A 6,774-nucleotide genomic window follows, 5' to 3' on the forward strand; every position below is an offset into this window, starting at 1 on the left:
CTATGCACAGCATGATTCTTTAATAAGAGTGTATTAACTTCTTAAAGAATTCTCACATAGATTTATTTAAATAATCAAATCCAATACTGTAAACACTGATCATTTCTGGTCTAAATCACACTCTATCTCTGTTTCCTTTGCATTTTTTACATTGTTATTGAAGCAACAAAGATTATAGTTATTGTTGGGAAGTAATATTAATTCAAATTATATATTTTAAGTACTGATAAAGTTAATTTGTAATTTGTATACTAGGATCCACAAAATGGAGGCCTACCTAAGTGGCCTGGCCCACGTCACAAATGTAAACCTAAGCCAGTCTGCATTTACAAAAACAGCTGTTGCCTTTAGATTTTTTACATTGTTATTGAAGCAACAAAGATTATAGTTATTGTTGGGAAGTTAATATTAATTCAAATTACATATTTTAACTACTGATAAAGTTAATTTGTGTACTGGGATCCACAAAATGGAGGCCACCTCAGTGGCCCAGCCCACATCACAAATGTAAACCTAAACCAGTCTGCATTTACGAAAAACACCTGTCAGGGAAACCTAGCATACGCCAATCACAATCCTTCAAGTCAGCTCTAGCTCTAGCTTACCTTACCCTAGAACACAGGACCTGTTAGCCTTACAAGGAAATCCCCAACCTCCTAGCCAATCATGCCATTTTCATCTTGCTGCTCTAATACTTTGTAAAACTGGCTCCTGCTCAAAATCCTCTCAGAAGTGGGGGCAGTATGTTCCCCAATCCATGGATTGTTTCCTTTCAATAAGGACATCAAACTTGTTACTAAACTGTTTTAGTGTTCTTATTTGATACTACCTAATCCTCAAAATCCTTATCTAGACGATTTACCCAATTTTCAACCTAACTTGATTTCATTTGAAATTTTAAAGAAAAATTTTTATCTATTTAGACTATTTGTAATTTCTGGCCACAATTATGAAGTTTTATTTTCAAGGCAATACAATGTATTTCAAGGAAATACAAAATTAATTATAAATTAATTTTTAATCACTGTTTTATTAAATAAGATTGATGAAAATACCACCAAATTAAAAACTAACAGCAAAGGCTTATTATTATATTAAAATCTAATCTAAATTACACTGTATTGAAGGAAAAACCGCTTGTTGACTAAGTTTTTCACCTTATACAAGGCTGCTGTATCTCATTTATCATCAGTAATCTGAGAGGCGCTGAGATATTGAAAAATATTTAGTAATAAGCTTTCAGAGTGATTTCACATTTGGTTCTAATTAATATTTTTATTATTTTTTAAAATGTTATTTATTTTGAGAGAGAGAGCATGTGCACAAGCAGGGGAGGGGTAGAGAGAGAAGAAGAGAGAAAGAATCCCACGCAGTCTCCACACCGAGAGTGTGAGGCTTGAACTCACAAACCTTGAGATCATGACCTGAGCTGAAATCAAGAGTTGGACAGACATTTAACCGACTGAGCCACCCAGACGCCCGTCTAATTTCTTTTTAAAAATCTACATTGAAATAATTCACATACCATAAAATTCTTTTGAAGTCTACAATTCCGTGCGTTACAGCATATCTATAGAGTTGCATAACCGTCATCATTATCCAATTTCAACATATTTCATCACCTCCCCCCAAGACCCTATACTCATTTAGCAGTCACTCCCCATTCCCCCTGCCCCTAGCCCCTTGCAGCCAGTAATCTACTTTGTCTCTATTTACCTTTTCTAGCAATTTCCTATAAATGGAATGATAAAATATGTTGCCTTTGTTTCTGGGTTTTTTCACTTCACATTTTCAAGCCTCAAGACACATGTTGAAATACGTATCGGTATTTTGTTCTTTTTTTTAATGTTTCTACTTATTTGAGAGAGAGAGAGAGAGAGAGAAAGCAAGTAGGGAGGGGGAGAGAGAGAGAGAGAGAGAGAGAGAGAGAGAGAGAGAGAGAGAATCTGAAGCAGGCTCTAGGCTCTAAGCTGTCAGCACAGAGCCCAATGGTGGGGGGTGGGGGGGCTTGAACTCACAAACCGTGAGATCATGACGTGAGAAGTTGGACGCTTAACCAACTGAGCCACCCAAGCGCCCCTGTTCTTTCTTATTAATACTATTCCATAATAAGGATATACCACATTTTATTTATCCACTTATCAGCTGGTGGGACTTTTGGTCGTATCCACTTTTTAGCTATTATAATGTTACTCTGAAGATTCATGTATACAAGTTCTTATGTGAAAATGCTCAAATGTATTTTTAGCTCAAACATTTGTGCATGGTTTACTATATACCAAACACCAGCTTAAAAAAAAAAATTTAACATTTACTTATATTTGAGAGAGACAGAGAGAGTGTGCACAAGTGGGGGAGGGACAGAAAGACATGGAGACAGAATCTGAAGCAGGCTCCTGGCTCTGCACAGAGCCTGATGTGGGGCTCAAACTCATGAACAGCGAGATCATGACTTGAGCCATTAACCGACTCAGCCACCCAGGCACTCCAAACACCATCTTAATTTAAGGTCGAAATGATGTTCTTAGCATAAAACAGTTCCCTAAACCACATCAACTTGTCTTGGTCATAAAATGAGATTTTGAACAAAGCATAGAGAGGAGTAATTTAATTTTTATGCGAACCATGTGAAGTAACATTTGGTTGACTTGGTTTCCAAATCACCTATTACAAGCAGAATATGTAAACATACATTCTGAACATAAAATCTGGACTACAACATTTACAATTTAATTAAGCTAATAAAATGGCATACACTGTGTTAGAGCCAGTATCCCTAACACGTTATAAAATTCCATGATAAAGTTACAAAAATCTGAAAACAGACTCAACATTAATAAACATATGTACCAATCTATATTAAATATATTTATTCACACATAAATTTTAATTAACCCTGGTACTGAGGTTTTTATAATTATGTGGCTTCAATGATACATTCACATATTAGTTTTGGGGTTTTGGGGTGATGGTGAGGTTCAGAGCTGACAACCAAGAAAGAATTCTTGAAGATGTCTTTAGTGCAAAAAGGTGATTTTATTAAGGCACAGGGACAGGGCAGAAAGAGCTGCACTGGGACTGTGAAGAGTGACTGGTTATATACCTTCAGATGGGGCGTGGGTTAGGGACAGCATAAGGCTCTAAGGAATTTTGGAAGCAAGGTTTCCAGGACCTTGAGGAGCTAGTTGTTGTTAGGAAAACATCATGTATTACTATTTAGTAAAACCTCAGTCATGAGACCCTTCAGATGTACATCAGGGGCCATATGCTTGGAGTATAACTGCCAACATATACTGGGGGTTAAGTATAAAGGAGGTTTGCAAAGGAATTTTTATGTGTTTAAAGAGACACACAGGAATCCTGTGGCAGGGGTGGGGGTGGGGGTACAGAAGTACACAAGTATTAAATCCTGACTCTACTACTTAATAATTTTATGAGCCTGAGTGTTTCATCTATATAATGGGTATCTGATGAGATAATGAATTAAGAGACCCCATACATAGTGCTTCAAGTAACAATTATTAACACTTATTTTTAAGAAATTTACACAGTATTTTAATTTCATTGTAGGTTATTATTTTAATTTTGCAGTTCTTCCACCACATCTTATTTGCAAAGGCGTGTAATAAATAAAAGTGATACAGTAAAACCTAAGTTACCAGAATGCTTGGGAAATGAGTCATCTGGATAGGTAAGTTTTCCATAGGGTACGTTTATACGCATAGAAAAAAAAAAAATCAACGAATAGGATAAAACTATTTCCTAAACCTATTATGTACTTCCATGCATTCTTAATAAGAATATACTGGTAGTAATTAAGCTTTTTTAAATGAATTTTAGTGATTAATGAATCACTACTGTTATGAATATGTTATAATTGAATAACATTTCACAATCCTTTCAAGACTTACCAACAGGAATAAGCCCACTTGACTTTACCTAAAATTTTTTATCATGAAGTTCATGGATAGAATATAGGAAGTATGTGAATTCAGTTGGGGAAAAAAAATTACTGCTTTATTCTTACTAATCTCGAACTGAAATGTAGTATTTCCTTCAATTTTGAATGTAAGCAGCAAATAGCTATACGTATGTCTGTATCACCAATAGGAATGAGATACTTTATATCACATTACAACTATTGCTATGAATTTTACTTTATACATTTAAAAACATTATTTTGAGAAGAGTCAATGGCTTTGCCAGACTGCCAAAATGGTCTGCGGCACAAAAAAAGTAAAGAACTCTGACCTCAAATTTGTCCCACTCCGCTGTGGTTTGTTAATTCAGAGCATTAACATGTTCCTTTATACTTTCATACTGAAGCTTGTTTAGATCAGGGTAATACAAATTGGCTTATCTGGGACTTTTCTTAAGGGACCTCCTGGATACTGTGAGTTCCCTTTGGGTCAATAGGAATGTTTCCTACCACTCTTGTATACTGGCTTCTGAAAGAACAAAACAGAGGGAGAAATAAGTCAAATAAAACTAGATTCAGAGGACACTGAAAGTAGAAATATACAACATCCTACTCTCCTACTTTCTAAAATAAGAGACAATATGAAACTCCACCTGATGAACACACTGAAGTTAACTGCATGGGTTCAAATTCTACTTCTGCCATTTATTAGCTGTGTGACCTTGGGATAGTAAATCTCCCTGTGCATCAGTTTATTTGTAAAAGTAGGTTAATAAGCACAGTCCCTGACACAAGACAAGTGTTGCATAAACATTACCTATATTTATGATTATTCTTGTACATTTGTTTCATATTACGGCCAGTTAATGTCTGGCTGGTTACATTAATAACTTCTATTTACACAGCAGTGTAGTCTACAGTACCCTTTCACATACATTATGACATATGAACCATGCAATAAACCTGTGAAAAAGGACAGCTATTATTATGTATAGTTCAGTGTTGAAGAAACTAAGATGGTAAGTAGCCACACAGTATCACACACATCAGAATAGAGCAAGAATGCAAACCTGGATTTCTCCCTCCACCCCAACTGCCTAATTCTGTGTTTCTACCATATCAGACTGGTTAAAACAGAGAACGGAGATTATTCTGGGAGAAGGGAAATAAGCCACATGATAAGCACTTTAGTACTCTGCTACTCATGTCCTCTACCCAGAATAATCTATATCACCTGGGAGCTTGTTAAAACTGTAGAATCTTGTGCCCCACCAGGGCCTACTAAATCAAAACCTGCATTCTGAACAAAATCCTTAGGTGATTCACACAGACACTAGTCTGAAAAGCACTGTTTCACTAGTTGCTCTAGTGACACTCATTCTGGTCACTTAAACAGTATAAGCTAGCTCATTCATCACAGACCTACTTTTGTTTTTATTAGGTAATACTTTATTGTAACAAGAAAGAACTTGATTTTTTTCTTGAGTATATTCTAAAAATGAGTTTATATACATACACATATTTTTTACAGCATTTTGGATTCTTCTTTCGAAGAGAGAGTGCATGCGTGCACGAGCAGGGGATAAGGGCAGAGGGGGAGAGAAGAGAGAGACAGTCCCACGCAAGCACCATGCTCTTTCCAGGCGCGATCCCACGACTCTGGGATCAAGACCCAAATGGAAATCAAGAGACTGTGCCACCCAAGCGCCCCAAGTTTATATTTATATTAATTCTTTAAAATATCCATTTCATGGGACGCCCAGGGTGGCTGAGTCAGTTAAACGTGGGACTTCAGCTCAGGTCATGATCTCATGGTTGGTGAGTTCCAGCCCCGCCTCCAGCTCTGTACCGACAGCTCAGAGCCTGGAGCCTGCTTCCAGTTCTCTCTCCCCCTCTGTCCTCCTCTCTCTCTCTCCCCTTCCCCCCTCATGCTCTCTCTCTCCCCTTCCCCCCTCATGCTCTCTCTCAAAAATGAATGAACGTTAAAAAAATTTGTTTAAATATCCACCTCACTTAGGAATGTTGGAAAACTTTAAAACACGTCAGCTCTTACCTTTACTCCTTTTAAAAATTAATGTACTACCCTTCACCTGAAGGATGCACTAGACAGTAAAACCACCCTCTCTATATTTTACAACACCTAAATTAAAACAGGCCGATCCTACCCTTATAGGTGCCTCCTCCCCCACCAGATATTTCAGTTAAGTAATGACTTTTTATGACCCAAAACTGATTTCTTGAGTTTTGCAACTCTGTGGCTCTAGAAATTGAAACACAGCAAGAAGAAGAAAAAGGTATTAAGCCTATTTTCCTACCTCAACCTTGGCGGATGGTGAAAGGCAAATAACTAGTCCGCACCTATCCCCCAAGTTAATCAATTCACTGTTGAGTTTGATTTCTAGGCCGCTGTCATTCTGGGAACGAGTGTATGAGTCCACTCTTCTCGGTACTGATCCTCTAGGCCAGAAATGCGCTATATTTTGGCACGTGAGAGCGCTGATCAGCGGTTCGCCTGGTTCTATTTAAAATGACTGTTTCATTTCGAGAGGTGCCTCCTCCCATTGGTTAACCGGCCCGGATGGGCAGGCGAGTAAAATATTGCTCACCTGCTTCCCCGAAAACTTCAAGACCACGGGTCAACCAGGGCTAAAGTTATCTAGTAATTAGTTCGTGGTACCTCCCACAGCACATTCCTGATTGGGCGCGTGAGAGACGGATGTGTCGGCGCGCGCTCTAACCAGGCCGGGGAATTCCATTTCCTCTCCCTCCCACCAGCATAAGCACTCAGGGGCGGTGCTTCCCAGCGACGGCCCGCCCCAACCCGAGCCGGTGCTTATTGCTTCTCGCGAGAATTT

This window comes from Prionailurus bengalensis, chromosome B1 (assembly GCF_016509475.1).
Source record: "Prionailurus bengalensis isolate Pbe53 chromosome B1, Fcat_Pben_1.1_paternal_pri, whole genome shotgun sequence".
NCBI classification, from domain to species: Eukaryota; Metazoa; Chordata; class Mammalia; order Carnivora; family Felidae; genus Prionailurus; species Prionailurus bengalensis.